Below are 19658 nucleotides of genomic sequence, written 5' to 3' on the forward strand. Positions count from 1 at the left end.
CATTCCATTCTCCTGGAACATAATACCCTCTTGAAATATATTTGAGAGTTCAATTACCAATCTTGTTTCTTTGCCAGAAATATGTTTCAGGCAATGGTGTGCAATATACTTAGCCTTACCCTGATATTATTTCTTGGCCTCTACCTACCATTGTTTCCTTCATGGAAGCCAATAGTGCTTTATGGTGATGCTTTCCCTAGCCTTGTGATACATCATTTTTACCTATTTTGCCGTAGGAATGTGTGCAAATTCAAGAGATTTAAGTTTCTGAATAATGAATGCCACTGTTGAGTAGAAGTGTAATATTTTTGTGGTAAAATGTTTTAAAAGGATCCCTGGATACAATGTGAACTCTTTGAAGCCGCATGGTTGGGTGTGGAGTTATCCAACTCTGTAGGAACCATCTTATTTCTAATGTACTAGATACTTCTCAATATCTCCTCTAGTTACTGAGCTTTTTTTACATTTTTCTTTAGGACTGAGGGTGTTTTAAGGAAGAAATGTCCTTGACATGATCACTACTCCCGTATTTGTGCCACCCTGCTAACACATGCATTGTCGTGCTGAAAGGAGCTGTATTTGGGATCAATTTTTTTCCATTTTTTTTGATAGAGTCAATTTCTATTTTATTTATTTATTTTTAAAGATTTTGTTTATTTATTCATTTAGAGAGAGATAGAGCATGAGCAGGAGGGGCAGAGGGAGACAGAGAAAATCTCAAGCAGACTCTGAGCTGAGTGCAGAGCCCTCTTTGGGGCTCAATCTCACGACCCATGAGTTCATGACCTGAGCAGAAACCAAGAGTCAGAAGCTCAGTCAACGGAGCCACCCACGTGGATAGGGTCAATTTTTAAAACTAGCTTGCTGTTTTTAGAATATGGTATATGCTCACTGTGAACAAAATTCTGACATGACAGAAAAGTACAAAGAAGAAAGTAAAAATACGCCTAAAATTGCATCACCCACCAGAGAAAACATCTGATAGCGTGGTGAACATCCTCCAGACATTTCTCTATGCATATCTACCCATTTGTAGATTAATGCAATTTTACATAAGTGAAATCACATACTATATATACACTATTCTGAAACATGCTTCTTTTGAGTCAATCATTTGTCCCTGAAATCTTTCCATATCCATCAATAAAGAACTACTTTCTTATTTTGAAGGATGCAGTGTATTATTTTTTTTTCTTACCAAAAAAAGGGCACTTATTGAACAGTTACCCATCCCTGGATTTGACTTAAGCAGACCCTATAGAGGCTCTCCATCTTTCTGATTTATTTTTTCAGCCCTTGAGAGCATCACTGTAGATCGAAGTCAAGGGCCCCAGGAAGGTGACATATTCCTGGAAGTTCACCACCTGACCTGGCCCCTGTTCTGATCCAAATTGTCCATCAGCTTTGCAATTTCAGCATCCTGCAGCTTTAGGCCAATGGTGAGCTCTTTCTGGATCAGCTTTGTCAGCCCCTTCTTGCCCAGGGCCTTCTTGTCGCCCTCCCCGCCCAAGTACTTGCAGAAATTGACCACGAGGAGGCCGATGGACTGTTCCCCGGGGGCACATGGTGGTTGGGCACTAGGCTCAGAGCACACAGCACTGGGAGAGTGTGGAGGGACCCACGTAGTGGCCAGTGGGCCTCTTAGCCTACAGGTTGCAGTGTGTTCTACTGAATCCATGTGTCACCTTGACACAACTCCTCTAGGCTGCTTCTGAATTTCTACCATTATCAACAGAGCCACGTGAGTATCCTGTGGTTACAGCTATTCTCACTTACTCATGTATTTCTTTTGGATAAATTCCTTTTTTGTGGGGTTTTGGGTCTTTTTATGTATGTTGCCAAACTATCCTCTAGAAATATTGTATCAATTTACATTCCCACCAATAGGACACAAAAGTATGCATTTTTTGAAGCCAAATCCAACTCTGAATGTTATTAACTTTTTCAATATTTGTTGAGAACCAAAAATTGCTATTTCATTGATACTCTACTTAGCTAGGATTTAATTCCTGATAAGATTAAACATCCTGTAAGCTTACTGTTTATTTGGATTCCTTCCTTTTTTTTTTTTTTTTGAGTCCTTCTTTTTATGAATTTCCTGTTCACATTCTTCAGTCACTTTTCTTTTGTTTCCCCACCATATGTGTATACATATTTATTTTTATTTTTAGTACTTTGTTATGCATCATGTTATGAAACATCGTCCTGATTTGTCACCTGTCTCTCTCCTTTTTTTATAGTGTGAATTGTGAGTTCATTTTTCACTTGGTTGTCTGCAACACAAAAGTATAAAAAGTCAAAGATATCAATCTTATCCTTTTTGGTTTCTGAATTTTTGTGACATGGTTTTAAAAAGTCTGCTCTATCTCAAAGGGAAATATATTTATCCATTTTTTCCCTCTAGTACTTCTGAGTCATCTATCACACTTACATATGTGATCCATCTAGAAGATATTTACTTTGTAAGGAGCAAAATCTTGGTCTTTTTTTGTTGCTGTTGAACCTATTGTCCCAAACCCTCACCGAATGGCATTTGCTTACCACCTATCTGAAATGCTACTTTGATCTATAGGTTAATATATATTCATCTGGCACAGTGATCACCATTGTACTTGGAGTCAAACAGATCTCAATGAGATTTGATCATTTTCTTCATATAATGCTTCTTGTTAAAGTTTTCTTATGTTATTTAAATTTTTGTGGCTATTGAAATTGATGTGTTGTCTGCCACTATATTTTATGACTAGGCATTTTTGTATATAAGCCAACTATTACATTTGTACATGTAGTTTAAAATAACCTCCAAAAATGACAGTTTTGCTGCTTCCATTTCAGTTCTTATTGGACTCCTTGTTTTAACATATTAGTGGCACCTCTGTTTTGCTCCGGACATTACTGAGTTAAGGAAATATTCATCTAATTCTACTTTGCTGAATGTTTTCATTGGAAATGGATATTAAATTTTATTAAATGCATTTTTGGCATCAATCAAAATGATCATACAGTTTTTCTCCTTGACTTATTAATATGGTAAATTATATTAGTATTTTTAAAAGTTATAAACATTTGCGTTTCTGGAATGAATCCCACTTGGTCATGGACTATCAGTCTTTTAATATACTTCTGCATTCTGTTCAAGATACACAAGATTATCTTCACATTTATAATTTGACTGTAAATAAGCTATCCTAACAGTCCCACCATTTTTTTGTGCTACTTCAAGTACTAACTTCAAGGTCAATTAATTTAAAATACTATGTTTTGGGTGCCTGGCTGGCTCAGTTGGAAGAACACCAACTCTTGATCTTAGGGTCATGAGTTCAAGCCCCACTTTGGGTACACAGATTAATGAGTTAAATAAACTCAAAATAAAATAAAATATTATGGTTTATAAAATGGAACTGCTAAACAAACTCAGAAATGAAAGGAGAAACCATAGAAATACAAAGGATTATAAAGGAGTATGATGAAAAATTATATAGGAGAAGATAAGTTCCTAGAAACATCCTCCCAAAACAGAATCAGGAAGAAATAGAAAATTTGGACAGAATGATTATCAGCAATGAAATTGAATTAGAAATGAAAAAACTCCCAGCGAACAAAAGCCCAGGACTAGACGGCTCCTCCACAAGTGAATTTCACCAAACATTTAAAGCAGAGTTAACAATGGGGTACCTGGGTGGCTCAGTCAGTTAAATATCTGCCTTTGGCTCTGGTCATGATCTCAAGGTCCTGGGATGGAGCCCCACATCAGGCTGCCTCCTTATCAGGGAGTCTGGTTCTCCCTCTCCTGCTCCTCCTCCCCACTCCTGCTCTCTCTCTCTCTCTCTCTCTCTCAAATAAATAACCTTAAAAAAATAATAAAGTCTTAAAAAAAGAATGGTTATTACCTGTTCTCAAACTATTTCAAAAAATAGGAAAAGGAAGACTTCCAAATTCATTCTGTTCAGGCCAGCATTACCCTGATACCAAAACCAGATAAAGACACCACAAAAAAGAAAATGACAGGCCAATATCTCTGATGAACCTAGATACAAAAATCCTTAACAAAGTATTAGCAAACATTTATGCATTTAAAATGCATTTAAAAAATCACTCACCACAATCAAGTGGGATTTATTCCTGGGATGCAAATGGTTCTATATATGTAAATCAACGTGATACATCACATTAACAAGAGAAAGAATAAAAATCATGTAGTCATTTCAATAGATGCAAAAGATTTGACAAAGGATGGCATCCATTCGTGATAAAAGTCCTGAACAAAGTAGATTTAGAGGGAAACAGTAAAATTTGAAAAGATATATGCACTCCTAAGTTTGTAGTAGCATTATTTACAATAGCCAGGATATGGAAGCAGCCCCAGGGTCCACTGGTGGATGAGTGGATAAAGAAGACATGATACACATATTGTACCCTCTAGATCCATCCATGTTGTTGCAAATGGCAAGATTCCATTCTTTTGAAAGAATGAAAGTACTCAGCCATAAAAAATGAATGAAATCTTGCCATTTGCAACAACATGGATGGATCTAAAGAGTATAATGCTAAGTGAAATAAATCGGAGAAAGACAAATACCATATTACTTTACTCCTATTAGAAATTTAAGAACCAAAACAAATGAACAAAGAAAAGAGACCAAAAAAAAAAAAAAAAACAGACTCTTAAATGTAGAGAACACACTGGTGGTTACCACAGGGGAGGTGGGTGGGTGGGATAGGTAAAATAAGGGATGGGGATTAAGACTCATCATAATGAGCACTGAGTAATGTATAGAATTGTTGAAACTCTTTATCATAACACCTGAAATTAATATAACACCATGTTAATTTATACTGGAAGTTTTAAAAATACCATAAATACAATAAAATGTATTAATTAATTAATTAAAAAATGGAATTGGATCATATGTGAATTCCACCCTAGAGAGTAAAATGAATTCATCTACATGAATATTCTTAGGCAATAGTCTAATTATACTACAATTTTTAACTTGCAGGTGTATGCCCAAGATTAGTTATGCATATGGCCCACAAAAATGTGTACACAAATGCCCATAACATTATTCATAATAGCCAAAAACTGGGAAAAACTCAAACGTCCACCAGTGGACAACTGAATAAACAAAAGGTGGTATAGCCACATGAAATATGGCAGTGATGAAAAGGCATGAAGTACTGATACATGCTACAACATAGACGAAAATCTTAAAAACATTTTGCTAAGTGAAAAAAGCCACACAATGTATGATTCCATATATAGAAGTGTCCATAATAGGCAAATCCAAAGGTACAGAAAGTGGAGTCGTGGTTCCCAGAGGCGGGGGGCAGTGGGAAAGGTGGAGTGACTACTAATGAATATGACCTTTTTAGGGTGATGGGGATGTTCTAAGATAAGGTGGTGGAGATAATCTGCAATTTTGTGTACGCGCCAAATGTCACTGAATTATACACGTTAAAAGGCTGAACTTCATTGTATGTGAATTTTATCTCAATAAAGTTCTTATTATTTTTTAGACCATATGAAGGGCGCCTGGGTGGCTCAGTCAGTTAAGCATCCGACTCTTGATGTCTACTCAGGTCATGATCTCAGGGTCGTGAGATCGAGCCCCACGACGGGCTCCGTGCTGGGCTTGGAGACTGCTTAAGATTCCCTCTCTCCCTCTCCCTTTGCCCCTCTCCCCACCTGTACATACTCCCTCTTCCTCTCTAAAAAATAAAAAATAAGTAAAAAAATTTGTTTTAATCTTATGAGGAAAAAAGTATGGAAGCCATACATGGGAAGCAATTATTCACTTCTTTCTTTTTTCTCTTTCAAAGTACTAGCTTTAGAGATTGAAAACCTCTTAAGAACTGAAGCTTTGCTGCGGGGGAACAAAAAACACCCTAAATCTCTTGACTCACACAGACTGAGAAACTTATAAGGTTCCCAACAACCAGTCATAGACCTGCAGTAGGGAACAATAGTTTAATTTCCCTGGCCTGAAACATTTTACTCACAAAGGGCTTTACATTTAAAAGACATGGATGTAAAATACATTTACACTAATCCAGCTGACTTGCTGTGTCTTCTGCTCCTACCACAGGGGAACGATGAATCTGCTGCAAACGGGTTGGCAGGTAGACAAGCAGGTAGGAGGGATCTACGGAGGGAGGAGGGTAGCAGAACCGAGACGTGTTTGCACTCTCATCCACCAACATGTTCTCCATGTTATTTTTTTTTTAAGATTTTATTTATTCATGAGAGACACACAAAGAGGCAGAGACACAGGCTGAGGGAGAAGCAGGCTCCATGCAGGGAGCCCGATGTGGGACTCGATCCCAGGACCCTGGGGTCACACCCTGGGCCGAAGGCAGACGCTCACCCGCTAAGCCCCCAGGCGCCCCTGCTCTCCAGGCTTTCTGCCCTTCTTGGGAAGGCTGCAGTTCCTACCACCACACCTGAGAACCATCCTGAGGACCTGGTCCTCACTGCAAACCCCCAAGACCATCTGACCTCAGGCGAGTCACCAAACAAGACCCCAGTTATCCTTTTGCTGTTGCTGTTGTCCAACGGGTAGTGTTGCTTCATGCAGTCAGTCACTCGGAGTCTGGTCTAGGGATCTTTTAAGAAAATGTAATCAAGTCTGTGTTTAATACTTAATTCCCAGTTCAGCAGCGTATGCTAATGAACACTGACTAATGTGGAAATTACAGTACTGTAGGGTGCAGTAGTGCGGATTTCAATTCTCGCGCAGGAAAAATTCTACCTCAGTGTTTGCCCTCACCTGCGATCACTGGGGTGCAGCCATATGTGTTTGAGCAACTTAGACTTAATTTTTGAAATGCCGTTTTAAAGCATTTTATTATCTGATAGTGGTTAGGACTGGGTATCTGTGTTACAGACATGCTTCAAGAAACAATAGCCATGCGGAAATGTCTGGGCTTTTTTTATAAACAGCATGGTACACACTGCTTGCCTTTCCACTACCAGTAGTAGTAGAATAATAATAATTATGTAGGGTCCTTGTCCGATATACTTGGAATCTATTATTTGAACAACAAAGAGGGTCAGGGTTTCTGGTAATCATACGGATAAAGGGTACCTGGAGCATTCATTAGGATCGCAAACATCCCAGAGGAGGAAAATGTCATGAAATGTGTCTTCAGGGATGAAGATGTCACTACCTACCCACTATGAGTGAGCAAAAATATTAAACTTTTTCTATAATGTTGATGAATTTGTACTGACCTATCATCACTTTCGTGCCAAGATTTTCTCATAAGATAAAAATGAGAAGTGTGACAGATGTGGCCGCTGAAGTACCATGTCTCACTAACCAGAAGTGGGTCTCATGCACACCTGTACAGGGGGGAGATTGGCTGGGAAAGTCGGGACTACGGTCCAGGTTGGGTCAACCAACGAACATCCGCTCCACCATCCCTTCCCTCACACATCCTGATGTCACTGAACCCAGTGGAGCCCAGGGGCAGGGACGAGCATGGGCTCAGGTAGGAAGCTCATGTAAGAGAGAAGAGAGCCTATTTCACAGATTACCTAATTACCAGTTCTACTTATGTAGCAGTAATCAAGAGAGTGTGGTATTAAAATAAGGAGAGACCTGATACAGATTAATGGGATAGAATAAAAAGCCTGGAAAGAGATGCACACATATGTGGCCAAGTGACTATCAAGAGACATCAAGGCCAATTAATTGAGTAAGAGTAGTCTTTTCAACAAACATTGGAATTGGGCTTTCATATGGAAAAAAAGTGAACCATAGACACTATAAACAAATATTAAATCGAATTAATACAAAAGCCCAAATTTCTGGAAGAAAACATAGGAGAAGATCTTCGTGATCTTGGGTTAGGCAAGGTCAAAGCAAAAACCCTAAAAGAAGAAAAAATGATACATTGGACTCATCATTTTAAAACCTTTTGATCTTTATTTTATTTTATTTTATTTTATTTTATTTTATTTTTACAGGAAGCAGGATTTATTGATGGGCATGAATAGGGTTCAGGTGGCGCAAGGTTCTCATGAGTGCAGAGCCCTCCATTTGTCCAAGGGGCCACGATTAGGGATGTATTTGACCCCACAGCCAACTGGGATGAGCCGCTTTTCAGCCACCATATCTTCAAACTTGTCCACATTCAACTTCGTAAAGCCCCACTTCTTGGAGACGTGGACCTGCTGGCGGCCAGGGAACCTGAACCCTGCGTGGGGCCTCGGTCACCTGCTCCTTGTTCCGCAGCTCGGTGTGGATGGACGTGAGGACTTGGCCGACATGTGCCCTGGCTACTGTGCCCTGGGGCTTCCCAGAGGCACCTCGCACACCTGTCTGCAGCCTCGATGGGAGAGAGCAGGAGGCCAGACCTCAAAGTGCACCATGAGGGGCTGTGCCCGAGGTGGGGGGGGGGCACCCATACCATCAACAGGCTGCACTCGCTGCCAGGGAGGCTACTGTCTGCGGCCCCGGCACACTGGGTCGAAGAGCACAGTCGCCTCCATCGGCTGCAGACCTTTTGATCTTTAAAAGACATAAGTTAGGGAAATGGAAAGGCAAGACTCAGAAACTCCGAGCTTCCTTTCTTGCAGCCTGAGAGGCTGTAGGCCTGGAGGTACCGGCGCCCTATAAAATACGACACTTATACTTTGAGTAATTTTCACTTTTGGAAATAATTTATCCTGAGTCACTCACGCTCTGAGTTAGGCTGTAACTCTCACAACCAGTGGCCCCTGTGTGACATAAAAGGGAGACATGTAGATGCTTATACTACTTTACATGATTTGAGGTATCCATGTCAATGTTCTTCCACAGAAAACTATTTACTATTGCCTCATATTTTGTCATTATAATGTGATTCATTAAAGTTTTGAAGCCTTAAAAAAAAAAAGGTCATGGCCCAGGCCCTCCAAGGAGCAGTCCGATGGCACTCCTCAGGGCACGTGCATGTGCACCCCGGGGCCGTGGGTCTCCGTGCCGGGGGAGTGCCCTAAAGACGTCCCCCCCACCCCCGGGAAGGGCCGGTGTCACTCCTTTCACCGCAGTGCCAACCGTGGTAGAAGCCAAAAGGGTGTAAAGCAGAGAGGCAGTCACTATTAATTTATATAGAACATTTTTTAGCATTCCCAGACCCCCCAAAAGCACCTCTTTTAAGCTTCCCTGATGCTTTAGGACGCATCTTGCTGACAGATGCATGCAAAAAAAAAATCAAGATAAAGCACAGATGTGCAGGAGCAGTTCAAAGCTGTGGGAGCTGGATGTGGGGACGCTGAGTGTGGCTCCCAGGGAAGAAGCCTGGTGGGGCCACTCGCCCCACGATCCACGAAACAAACCCTCACCACGGTCTTCACTTTTTGCCCCTTGTGTAAAAGCAGAAATCCTCTTTGCATTTCTTTCATTAACCAGACAGGTACCGACGTGGGTCTTTCCTAAGAGTGAAACGGCATAAGGTGAACTTTCAAGAGGCAGGGGGATGCTTGTCTATCACGTCAACTAGAATCTTCAAGTCTGAAAGCAACTCATTCTGGTAGATTCTACTTTTTAGATTTTACAAAGAAAGAAAATGTCACTCTGCACCCATTAGGATGGCCTTTTTTTTTTTTTTTTAGAAAGGAAAATCACAAGTATTGGTGAAACGGTAGAGAGAAACTGGAGCCCTGTGCACTGCGGGTGCCAATGTGCAAATGTTGCAACTGCTGTGGAACAGTTTGGCAGTTCCTCAAAAAGTCAAGCCTAGGAGTGTTGCGGGGTCAGGGAGGGCAACAGTCGGGAAAGAAGTCTTGAGACACAATATGGTGCAACTCAGTAGCTTCTTTAAGCCGCACAGGGACTGCGGAACCATCGGTGTAGGAAGCTGCTGCCTATGTGCTCAGTGTTCAACCGGAGGGGATGTGCAGGGAGGATTACATCGTAATGGTCTTCCTTGAATTTCTACTTGTTTTTTAAATTTTTTATTTACTTATTTGAGACAGAATGTGAGCCTAGGGAGGGAGAAGCAGACTCTCCAATGAGCAGGGAGCCTGATGCAGGGGCTCGATCCCAGGACGCTGAGATCATGACCTGAGCCAAAAGCAGGTGCTTACCCGGCTGAGCCACCCAGGCGCCCGGAATTTCTACTTATAAAACTACTACCCGCAAGTGGTTTGACTTCTTAAAAGATTTCTCTGGTGCTTATCATTCAGTCGGATATTAACTATTGGTGAGATTTGCAGGCAGTCATGAGACCCTTTAGGATGGGGCCACCAGGGGCACCTGGCTGGCTCAGTTGGTAGAGCATGTGACTCTTGATCTTGGGGTTGTGAGTTTGAGCCCGCGTTGGGTTTAGGGATCACTTAAAGTAAAATCTTAAAAAAAAAAAAAAAAAAGGAGAGTGGAGTGGTGGCAACCAACACATATTTGATTCTTATCAGAACTATGCAGCCTATATAGGTCAGCCTTCTGGCCTGAAAGTGAACATTTTTCTGCTTCCATCCCTCACCAAAAGTGCCATGTAACTTAACAATTCTAGATAAATACCCCAAAGAATTGAAAACAGGGACTCAAACACGTACATGTGAACGAATGTTCATAGTAGTGTCACATTACACAAAAGATGGAAATAGGGCAGCCCGGGTGGCTCAGCAGTTTAGCGCTGCCTTTGGCCCAGGAGGTGATCCTGGAGTCCCGGGATCGAGTCCTGCGTTGGGCTCCCTGCATGGAGGCTGCTCCTCCCTCTGCCTGTGTCTGCTTCTGTGTGTGTGTGTGTGTGTGTGTGTGTGTGTGTGTGTGTCTCATGAATAAATAAATAAAATCTTTCAAAAAATGGAAATAATCCAAATGTCCATGCGAATGGATGAACAAAATGTGGTACATACCTACAATGGAATATTACTCACCTATACCGAGGCATGAAACTCTGATGCATGCTACGACATGGTTAAAACTTGAAAATACTGAGCTAAGTGAAATAAGCCAGACACGATTTGGCCAAAAGGACAACTATTTTATAATCCCACTTAGAATAGACAAGTTCCTAGAAACAGAAAGTAGAATAGGGGTTGCCAGGGGCTGGGACCAGAAGGGGATGGAGTGTTGTTGCTTAATGGATACAGAGCTTCTGTTTGGGATGAAAAAGTTCCGGAAATGGATAGTGGTCATGGCTGCAGAACATCGTGAATGCACCTGATACCACTGAATGGCTGAAACAGTAAATTTTATGTGATGCCTATTTTGCCATAACAAAGAGAAAAAGAGTGCATGAGCAGAAGGTTCACAAGGGCTCAGCCACTTGCCTGAGGCCGCCTTCCTAACAGATGCCAGAATTGGGATCAAACCGCAGCCAGCTGGCCCCAGAGCAGGTGCTTCTGCCCTGCCCTCCCCCTACCTTCTCCACCCTCCTGTCCTCTGTGAGGGCGAAAACGAGGCAGAGGTGACTTCTTCATCCTCAGCTGGGAGCACGTGCATCAGGCTACCCCAAATTCTCCGGGTTCTGCACATACCCGCGCGTGACCATGAGAGTACCGAGCATATTGATTTGGGGATTACAAACAAATTTTAGCAAGTAGGTGAGTTCACACATACAGAATCTGTAAAAATGGGGATGGACTATATTTACTAAAATGTATTTTTAAACTTGGCCACGTTTTGGAGGTAACCTCCCAACAAAGTGGATACAGATTTATATCAGGTGCAAAATCTCACACTGGCTTCCCTCGGATAGACATTTCTTCAGCACACGTGGAAGACAAAGCAAGCAGTTATTTACATGCACGTAAGAGTCACCCTTGGGAAGCTTATTAAAGTGCAGATCCCGGGCCTCTGAAGAGGTTCAGGTGATCGAGGACTGAATCCAGGCATCTCCATTTTTAAAGCAGGCTCAGAAGATTCTGACAGCTGGAAAAAAAAGAAAATATATAGCGGTTCTAAGTCTGGGCCTGCCTCTTGTCGAGGCACTGCAGCCAAAGACGACAAGTAACACATAAGTCAGTCAAACAAATCAGGTTTATTGGCTGGGCTCATTGCAACCACGGAGACCACACATCATGGTAGAAAGGTGGGGGGGGGGGTCATCATGGTGAGAAAGAGTCAGAAGGAGCTTCCTATGGGAATTTGGCTTGTGCTAGACATTTTGGGGGAGAGTCCAAAAAGCAAGCATTTGTCATGGATTGGGTGCTGTTGAGATACCCAATTCCACAACTGGGTATCTCAATCATTTTTATCTAGAAGACGGGACAAGTGAAGAGAGGCTCAAGCTACAATTGGTAAAGAACCAGGAGTCACTCTGTTGGGAAAGAGGACACTTGATCGTTTTTATGATTTCACAGTGACCTTGCTTTTTATTAAGGTCAGACCAAACTACACGGTGGTCTTGTTTTAGTTTCACTTCATTGCTAAGACAGAGTGACCTCGCCCAACACCAGTGCTCTAAGACATTGTTTATACTCAACAGGAAAACATCTTGGCCTGGCTGTGGGTGCCATCGACTCTAAGGCCCAGTTGGCAGTACCAGGCCAGCTCCCAGCTATTAAGGGTTGGTTTTTCTTTTTGATCCTCTTGGACATTGGTTGTTCGTCCTGCTTCCCCCTTTTTCCGTGGTCCCGTCACTCTCCCTTGCCCCATTTTTGCCTAAATAGGCAAAATTTTGTCTTACCAGGTTCAAGTTCAGCAATCAGTTTGTCTAACAGTTGCATAAAATTTCCTGGGACGCCCAGGTGGCTCAGTGGTTGAGCATCTGCCCTTGGCCCAGGGCGTGATCCTAGAGACCCAGGCTCGAGTCCCACATAGGGCTCCCTGCATGGAGCCTGCTTCTCCCTCTCTCTGTGTCTCTGCCTCTCTCCGTGTCTCTCATGAATAAATAAATAAAATAAAAATTTCCCATGCTCAAAAGGGTACCAGTGCCTATATTTCCTGCTAATACATATACAAGTGATGGGGGAAAATGCTCCCCCAACACTCACAATAAAAGTAAGGTGATACTTTAAGTTGCTATCTCAAGGGAAGAAATTTTGTCTTTTTTATAGTTCTTGGCATATCATAAATGTTAAGCAAATATGAAATGGAGTGTGATGGTGAGCCTGGGGAGGAAAAGGAGGATGCAGTGGTGTTAAAAGGAGTCAGAGGTGTTTAATCTCATTTTAAATCCTCAGAGAAACTATAACCACCTCTAACAAACAGCTTTAGATGAGCTGCAGTAAAAAGATGCAGATTTAGTGACCATAGGGTCATTAAGAAAACCATTAAGTAACCTAGATTTTTTAGAAAAACAGTATTTTTTAAGACTTAGGTTGGCCAAATTCAATTTCCAATGGTTCTGAGTCTGCCTTAGACAGGCTGGTTAGAGCTGATGGATTTGCATCATGATACAAATGGGTGGTAAAACCTAGATCTCTGTAAATGGAGTGATGGTTACCATAAATATGCTAATCATTAATAACTACACATGCTTAAGTCTAGGCATTCCCAATATGTTTTTACTTGCTCAGAATCCAGGGAGTAGAAGTATCAACTGTTTACATCATAAAAAAAAATATGTTTTATCCATTGAAAATACCTGGTTTTAATCATGTATTTGGGCAACATTGCCCACCAAAAAAGTCTTCATAAAAATGTTTGAATTATTATCCCTATGAAGCGAAACTCTGATAGTTCAAAATAAGGACTGAGTGTTTTAGTGACTGAAGAAGAAAATCTACTTTTGCCAAAAAGAAAAAGTAAAGAATTGGGATGAAAAGAGCCCAAGAGAGAGAAATCACATCAACTTGGCAAACGAAGCAACTCTAGGTAATCTCTTCATAGCAGCTCTTCAAATTCCAGTTGATCTTTGTTCACTTTCTGAAACAATACACTTTCTCAAAACTCTATTTTGAAAGAAAAAAAAATTGTATTTCCAAACGTAGAACACCTCATTACCCCCTTACTATTCTTACCTCTTAATTTCTCTATATGTTGTCTGGAAAGAGAGCTGTCGTAAACATACAGAGAATCCACTACTTTTCAGAGACTAGATTTATTTCAGTCTTGATAGTCCCACTGAAGCACATGGTTACCCTACGAATGACCCAAGTAAAACATGGGTTTTAGGATCTTTATTGGTGTGTTGACAATTTATACCAGTTCAATAAAGCAGTTTTATAAAAGGAAACCCATATAAAGTAGACCAGTGGTGGGCATATGTAAGTGTATTTTAATTTTGTATCAAAATATAAAATGATAGACTTGCCTGTTTACAGCATTTAAAATTGAAATATGTAACACATAATTATGTGTGAGTCTTCCTCGTAAGAGCCGAAAGATTAAAAATATGTTCCATTCATTGTATTTGTCTTTAGTCCCATTTTACAGATGTACTGGAAAAGTAAGAAATTTAGTCACCATTCTTACATTTTAAGAGAAACAAAGTTCAAAAGAGTCTAGGTGGGTCAAGAAATGAATATGCACAGAGCTAGGTGGGCTGGGGTATGCAGACGTAGAGTTCGTGGATACACTGGAAAGCATAGGTGTCTGGCTTCTGCCCAGTTATCCAACCATACTTGGACTTGGTCTGTGTCCTTCTGAGCCTTCAACATCCCGAGCCTCTTAACTTTCACACAACAAGCTAGAGTTCAGGTACTTTGTTGTTAAAATATACATGAACCTGACTTCAAGCTCTATTACAAAGCTATAATCATCAAGACAGTATGGTCCTGGCACAAAAACAGACACATAGATCAACCCAGAAATGGGCCCTCAACTCTATGGTCAACTGATCTTTGACAAAGTAGGAAAGGATATCGATGGAAAAAAGACAGTCTCTTCAATAAATGGTGTTGGGAAAATTGGACCGCCAAGTGCAGAAGAATGGAACTGGACCGTTTCCTTACACCAGACACAAAAACAAACTCAAATGGATGAAAGACCTCGCTGTGAGACTGGAATCCACCAAAATCCAGAGAACACAGCTAGCAACCTGTTTGACCTTGCCACAGAAACTTCTTGCTAGACACACCTCCAAAGGCAAGAGAAACAAAGATTCATCAAGATTTAAAGCTTTTGTTTGCACAGCAAAGGAAACAACAACAACAACAACAAAAGGCCGAGTAGTATTCCATTATATATATATATTTCATATATATTCCATATATATATATATATATCTCCACATCTTTATCCGTTCATCTGTCAATGGGCATCAAGGCTCCTTCCACAGTGTGGCTATTGTGGACATTGCTGCTATAAACATTGGGGTGCAGGTGTCTCGGTCTTTCACTGCATCTGGATCTTTGGGGTATATCCTCAGCAGTGCAATTCCTGGGTCATAGGGTAGCTCTATTTTTAACTTCTTGAAGAGCCTCCATCCTGTTTTCCACAGTGGCTGCACTAGTTTGCATCCCCACTGCCTCTCTCTCTCTCTCTCTCTCTGTCATGAATAAATAAATAAAATCTTAAAAAAAAAATACTGATGAATCACTGGCCTCTACCTCTGAAACCGGTAACACATTATATGTTAATTAATTGAATTTAAATAAAAATTTAAAAATATATACATGAACGTGAGACTGGTCTACAACTCTTATTTGCCTGGCTTTTAAAGCCAAGTTGGGGGTGCCTGGGTGGTACAGTTGGCTGAGCGACTGACTCTTGGTTTCAGCTCAGGGTTGTGAGATCGAGGCCTGTGTGGGACTCTGTGCTCAGTGGAGAGTCTGCTTGAGACGCTCCCTCCCTCTCCCTCTGCCCCTCCCTGCTGCATGACCCACAGGCACACAAGCTCTCTCTCTCAAATAAATAGAAATAAACCTTAAAAAAATAACTAAAACCAAGTGAATTGCTTATGTAATGATTATAAACAGCAAAATCTCGGTTGAGTTTACCTGAATGACAACCAAGAATAACACAAAAGGAAAAATAAAATTTTATATACCCAGATAACTCATGTATGTTTATGAAATTCAAGCAGTCTTCCTCGAGACACACATCTGCAACACCTTTTGGGAGGCGACACGTTGTGGAACGGCACCATCACGAGAACGGCCTTTAGGTGTGTTCTCTTCCAGGGTGAGCACACCACAATTTTACTCAGTCTGTTCATGTGTTTAATTGCCTTCTGTTATTATTTTTTATGCAAGACATCTAGCCAGAGACCAGAGAACTGGAGCAATCATGCCTGGCTCGCCTTCCTTCTGCCAACAGAGCCGGCTAATTGCGCTGAAATTCACGCTTCACCTGCGCTTTCAAAAATCTGCCTCAGACCACGAATCTGTACGCAGGGGCCTAGGCCTTGGGACGTTAACCAGGTGAATCAAAGGCCCCGAATAATTTGGAGGAAAACATATACTTTCTAAAATCCACGATGGTGGTTAACTTACACTGGTTTTAAGAATATATTTTATTGGGAGGTCTGGGGGGCTCAGTGGTTGAGCGTCTGCCTCTGGCCCAGGTCATGACCCCAAGGTCCTGGGATCGAGTCCCACATCGGGCTCCCGCAGGGAGCCTGCTTCTCCCTCTGCCTGTGTCTGCTTCTCTCTCCGTGTCTCTCATGAATAAATAAATAAAATCTTTAAAAATGAAACAAAACCTACATGATCTGAATGGCTCAATCTTCAGCGTTTTTTATAGACAATATTGGCGATACGACTGTACTACAGTGATCTTTGGGTATGCTTTGCGTTACCTTCATCTTTTTAACTATCAAGAGAGCGTCGAGATTCCTCTACCAAACTTGGCTTATGAAATTGGAATTCAGTCTTAAACCTGCCTTAAAATAGATGAATATGCAAATAGTCGCATATTTATAAGGAAAAATCACTTTAAAAGGAGAGGGTTAGAGAAGCATTGTTTTAAAAGTAAAACCTTGGGAACAATGATTTGCTTATCCCATATTATTATCTTCAATTGTCTATTGATTCTGCTCATCATACTGGCAGTTGGATTTGTGGGATTTTTTTTTTCCTGAGGAAGGCTCCCCTGGACCTGCATCTCTTGGAGGCAATTCCAGAATGCCTGAGCTGAAGATTAAAACATAAAATAAAATAAATGTAAGAATTCAAAATCTTTAAGAACAAGGTGGTATTTAAAACCATAGTAACTGATGCAATGGTTGCTTCCGTCCTTGCTCCTCCAGGTGTCTCTAAAAGTCCTCTCTTCGGGCAGGCCTCTTTATCTATTTAACACCCAGATGCCTCTGAAACTATCTGCTTTCTGGGGAAAAAAAAAGTTCTAGGCTCGCCTTGAGTTTTTTCCGCCCCAGGACACTGGATCAGATTTTGAAAAGCTCTGGTTCTTTTAAACAGAAAACAACATTAGAGGATAAAAAAGACAAAATCGCGCATAAAAATGAATCTAGACATCTAATGATTGTCTTACACGACTGTTGCAAGGAGGTAGGATGACATCAGAGGAGACACTCTCTAAAATAACAGCAATGATCCCTTAAAAAGAACAATGGATTCGTGTTAATGTTTTCAATTTATCTCTAGTTAAATTAAGTCCCTTCTGTATTGCCTGTTAGGAGAGCTTATTTTTCCACTTCAGTTAATGAAGTTTTTCTGTTTTACATTAACCTCAACACGCCATAGTGTAGCTTGTCACACTGAACTCTGTGTCTTAATTATTGTGTTGTCCCATAAAATGTCAAACTCTTTGAATTCTCATTTCTTTTCTGGATTCTCAACCCAGGTATCTGGAATTGCCTCCAATGTATGCAAGAGTTCTCTCTGCCCCTTCTTAGTATCACCAGAAACCCCAACTCTCTTTAATAGATCAAGAAATCCCATCCTCCCTCAGGAACACAATCACAAATCTGACCCAGTCTGATAAGCTGAATCAGTGGACACTTCATTGAAGATAATAATATCCAATGGGCAAGTTATTAGTTAGTTGTCCAAGTTTGTTCCTTGGTAATGCTTTTCTAACCTTCTCCTTTTGAATTGAATTTTCCTTTTTTTTCCCCTATGCTCATACCATTGTTTGTTTGTTTGCATATTCCTGTATTTTAAGGCTGTCTTAGAGCCGAATTCCAATTTCAGAAGTCCTTGGACACATAACTGTTATCTCAGTGTTGTTCAACCCCAGAGATCCAAACCAGGCAAAAGATAATCTGAAAACAAAACTAAATTATAGCTAGAATCATTGGAAAATTACGTTAAATGGAATACAAAATTCTCTTCCTGGAAAGTTTATTTATTTTTTAGAGATTTATTTATTCATGAGACACACAGAGAGAGAGGCAGAGACCCAGGCAGAGGGAGGAGCAGGCTCCATGCAGGGAACCCGATGTGGGTCTCCATCCCAGGACCCAGGGTGATGCCCTGGGCCGAAGGCAGATGCTCAACCGCTGAGCCCCTCAGGCGTCCCTAGGGTTTATTTTGAACAACTTCTGTTTTATTTCTTTTGATTCTGCTATATTCCATAAAAACCAATCTGTAAAAGACAAAGCCCAATTGAATAATATCATGTTTCCATAGTCAAATTACATCTAGATAGTCTCCCAATAACATTACGTGCAATTCCCAGACACTTGGCCCATCTACAGAGACCTGTAGGACAAGGATTCTTTTAACCCATTAAGTTATAACTATGAAAAGTTTTACTGCAAGGCACCTGGGTGCCTCGGTCAGCTGAGTGTCCAACCCTTGATTGCAGCTCAGGTCATGATGTCAGGTTTGTGGGACCCAGCTGCCCCCCTAGACTCTGCACTCAGTGGGGAATCTACTTAGTTTCCCTCCCTCTAACCCTCCCCCTGCTTGCTCTCTCTCTCAAATAAATAAATAATACATCTTTTTTTTAAAAAATGTTATTGCGATATATCCAAGTTCTCAAAGGATTAAAACGTTCCATGCCTATACTCAATACTGCAGTCAATGAGAATTATCTAATCGCCACAGAAATAAATAATTCAAGTAACCCTATTACACTAAATATTTTTTAAAGAAAAAGAAAAGGAAAGGAAAGGATAGTTTCCATTTCAATTAGAAGCATAGATAATCTCACAACTAAGAAGTATCAACTTCCTCAGTTTTATTGTACCACACATGTCAATCTTTTTTTTTTTTTTTTTTTATGATGGAGAGAGTTTTACTCCATTGGAACCAGATGGAAGAAAAAAAATGTGAGTCCAAATAGGCAGGTTTGTAGTTTAGGTGTCATAAAGATGAAAAGCTTGAAATCTGACGGTTTCTATTTTCTCAATGAATTTATTTTCACAATGAAGTGCCAGGGAGAACATCGTCTCAAGAATGAGTACCCAGGTGGGGCGCCTGGGTGGCTCAGATGGCTGAGCATCTGCCTTCAGCTCAGGTCACCATCCCAGGGTGCAGGGATCGAGCCCCACATCGGGCTCCCAGCTCAGCCAGGAGTCTGCTCCTCCCTCTCTCTGTCTGCCTGCCCTGCTTATGCTCGCTCTGTCTCTCTCTCTCTCTCTCTAGTGAATAAATAAAACCTTAAAAAAAAAAAAAAAAGAATGAATAACCAGGAAGGAATGCAGAAAGTTTGAACACGGAGTAGGAGATACAACCGAATCATCTCAAGGAGTGGAAACATGAACCAAGTGTCTATGAGGTCTGTGAACATGAGTTTTTTTTTTTTAATTTTTATTTATTTATGATAGTCATCAGAGAGAGAGAGAGAGAGAGAGAGGCAGAGACAGAGGGAGAAGCAGGCTCCATGCACCGGGAGCCTGACGTGGGATTCGATCCCGGGTCTCCAGGATCACACCCT

General features: G+C 41.0%; 3 pseudogenes; all 3 read right to left on the reverse strand.

Annotated features, from left to right (window-relative positions):
• Positions 1-1289: 1289 nt before the first annotated feature.
• On the reverse strand, positions 1290-1678 carry LOC121481380 (annotated as a pseudogene).
• Positions 1679-8020: 6342 nt separating this feature from the next.
• LOC121481381 lies at positions 8021-10893 on the reverse strand (annotated as a pseudogene).
• On the reverse strand, positions 8379-8503 carry LOC121481695 (annotated as a pseudogene).
• Positions 10894-19658: the final 8765 nt, after the last annotated feature.

Source organism: Vulpes lagopus, chromosome 23, assembly GCF_018345385.1.
Source record: "Vulpes lagopus strain Blue_001 chromosome 23, ASM1834538v1, whole genome shotgun sequence".
Lineage (NCBI taxonomy): Eukaryota > Metazoa > Chordata > Mammalia > Carnivora > Canidae > Vulpes > Vulpes lagopus.